Here is a 3,417-nt window from a genome sequence, read left to right as displayed (position 1 = left end):
AAAGACAAAAAAAAAATCCATACTGGAGAGAAACCCTTTGAATGTAATCAGTGTTGTAAAGCCTTTGCATGTCAAGGTAGTCTCCGAAAACATAAAAGCAACCCATACCGTAGAGAAACATTATGACTGTAATTAGTGTGGTAAGGCTTTGTTTATCACAGTCATCTTCAAAGACATGAACTAACACATTCTGGAGAGAAACCCTATGAATGTAATGAGTGTGGTAAAGCCTTTTCACGTCACAGTACTCTAAATGCATGAAAGTTCACACACTGGACATAAACTCTATGAATATAATCAGTGTGGTAAAGCATTTGCATGTATGAATAATCTAAATCATGAGAAAATTCATATTGTGGAGTAATCCTATAAATGTTTTCAGTGTGATCAAATTTTGCACTTTATATGAGAGTAAAACTTTTTGTATGCAACAATCTGTTAAAATCTTTGTATATTACAATAGATATTGAGTAATTGAAAAAGATACTGAGGACTTCTTATTTGGGGAATCGAAAAATAAGTAAAGAGAATGAAGACACAAGTGAGAAGAATGAAGCAAAGCATAGGATAGAGAGGGAGTTCCAGTGAATACTGTAAGTCGGCCTGCATTTAATTTTCCATATACTTTTATACCCCGATACAACAGGGGGAAGAAGACAAAAGACTGCTTTAACGTGATGCATAGGACAAATAAATCAGTTTCTTGCTTCAATACTTTGAGCCATCAAGACCATAATTAATAGAAAAACCTTCTGTTATTCAAGAACTGAATCCACCCAGACTAAGTACCCTAAAGGCAGTCATTCCCTAGGTCAACCTCTTAATTCAAAAGGAGAAGTATGTTTGAATTCTCTCCCTTTCCTCAAGGGGGAATAGATTTACCTGTGTGGGCCCTCTTATAGTCCAAAACACAAGACAACCACACCTTAGGTCAGGGTGTGGAACCACACCTGGTAACAACTTTAGCAACCTCAAACTCTGACCTTCAGGTGGATTTGGACCTCCACAAGGATACCTTTTCTCCTCATAGCTGTAGGTATCCAGTGCACTTTCCCTTCACAGCTGTAGGCAAGGCCTGACTCTAACAGTGAGGATACCTCTTTTTTCAGAGCTCTAGGTATCAGCAGACCTTACTTCTACACCTTCAGTTATAGCCAGACTTCTCACCAGCCAGTTAGGGTTAGGAGTTAGGGTTAGGGGTGTTAGGGTTTAGGGTTAGCAGTTAGGCTTAGGCAATTGGATGTTTTTCTATGTATGTATAGTGGTCTGGACTGGCATCTGGTCTCTTAGAGTGTTAAGCACATCTGTTCAGGCCCTTCTGACTTTTAGAGTCTCCATTGAGAAGGCGCTTATAGTTCTAGTATGTCTGCCTTCCTATGTTACTCATTTTTTTCCTTTGCATCTTTTAAAATTAATTTTTTCTTTATTATTATTAGTGTCAAGGATAATTTTTTTTCTGGCCCAATCTATTTGGTGTTTTGTATGCTTCTTGTTCCTTTATCGGCTTCTCCTTTAAGTTATGGACATTTTCTTCTAGAATTTTGTTAAAAATAATTTCTCAGCCTTTGAGCTGGAATTCTTATCCTTCCTCTATCCCTATTATTCATAGGTTTTATCTTTTCATAGAGTCTGATTTCCTGGATTTTTTTCAGGAAACATTGAGGTTTAATATTTTCTTTAAAATAACCATTTCTTCTTTTGTGTCTTCAACACTTGAGATTCTTCTATCTCTTGTGTTCTGTTTGTGAAGCTTGACTCTGTACTTCTTATCTGAATTCTTTAATTTTTCATTTCTAGTATATCCTCAATTTGGGGCTTTTCTATTGATCCTATTTCCCTTTCAGTTCTTTAACAGTATTTTACATTTCCTTTCTACTATCTCCTTGCATTTTCCTGGATTTCTTTAAGGGATATGTTAGTTTTCTCTTTAAGGACCTCTATCTTCATATGGGTGGTTTTCAGGTCATTGTCTTGTGCTTGAAGTATATTGGGATATTCAGAACCTGCTGTTTTGGAGGATAGCTGAACTCTTATGTAGTCATATTCCTCTGAGTCTTATTGTGTTTTTATACTGGAATGAAAGAATCTGCAATTAGGATGACAGGAGATATAGATGCTGATTTATGGGTATAACTTTGTTTGGTGGGTGTTTCTTCCCCTGGTTTTTATTTTCTTTATTGATTTTTGGAATGTATGATACCTGTATGTTGCCTGTTAGGAAATTTTCGTTGAAGCTGATAGCTGTAGTCACTAAGGATTTTAGATAAAATGTGTTTCTGTATATTTGGAGCTTACACTTAGAAAAAGAGATAGACTAGGGTCTGTAGGCATTCTCAGGAGAAAGAAGAAGAGAGCAAAACATGGTCTGCTTATTTCACCTCCTTTGAATGTGGGGAGGCAGTGAAAAGAGATAAGCCCAGAAGTTCTGTTATAGCAGTTGGTATGGGACTTGAGGGTTAGATCTAAGGAACAAAGTAAAGGGAAAATTGCCAGCCTTCACACTTTCTTAGCCGAAGTTAACTGTGGCTTATTGGGGGGTGCTTCCTAGTTGTAGGCTCATATGAAGCAACAAATGGAGAGACGAAGTTTAAGAGGGGAAGGTCTATAGGACCTACAGGTGTCAGCACACAGAAAAGGAAGATTGAAGCCCATTATCTACTGCATAGATAGGGATGAGACTAGGAAAGTGGGTTTGAAGGAGAGGAAGAAGTTTGAATGTCTTCAGTTAGCTAATCTGCTTCCCTTTCCTGTTCAGCTAGTATGTTTGCAGGGAATGTCGGCTGGTGTTGAGGGATGGGATAATGGTATGAGTTGGAGGAGAAGATCTTTGTGATCAACTGGGGATGGGGTCAGAGAGGAAAGGGAGACAGCAGCAGGTTCCCTGCTACAGAACTGGCATAAGAGTTTGGGGGTTGTATCTGTAGAACAGATGGAGAGGTGTGGACATAATATCTGCCCACTTGTTGCCCTGGCAGGAGCAGTTCTTGGATTAGCAATGCATGTCTGCTGGTGTTTGGTTCTGGATGAAACAACAAGTTGGGGTAGAAATTAGAAGGGGAAGATCTGTGGGATCCACAGGAGATAGGAGCAGGGAGTACAGGAAAGGTACCCACGGGTGTTCTGTAGAACTTGGATGTGACTGGGGGAATGTACCTGGGGAAACAAAAGGAGAAGAGAAAACATCTGTAGCCTACCTGGTTTGCTGTCAAGCATGGTCTCTGCTTGAACATTTTATGTGAACTTGGGAACAGTGTGTACTTTCTGGATGCTTGTTACACATGGAAGTCAGAAGAAGGCATCAATTTAATAGATAGATAGATAGATAGATAGATAGATAGATAGATAGATAGATAGATAGATAGATAGATAAAAGAAGGCATCAGATCCCCTACAATTGAAGTGAGAGCAGTGTGTGAT

This window comes from Microtus pennsylvanicus, chromosome 17, assembly GCF_037038515.1.
Source record: "Microtus pennsylvanicus isolate mMicPen1 chromosome 17, mMicPen1.hap1, whole genome shotgun sequence".
Lineage (NCBI taxonomy): Eukaryota > Metazoa > Chordata > Mammalia > Rodentia > Cricetidae > Microtus > Microtus pennsylvanicus.
Note: the sequence above shows the minus strand (reverse complement) of the source record.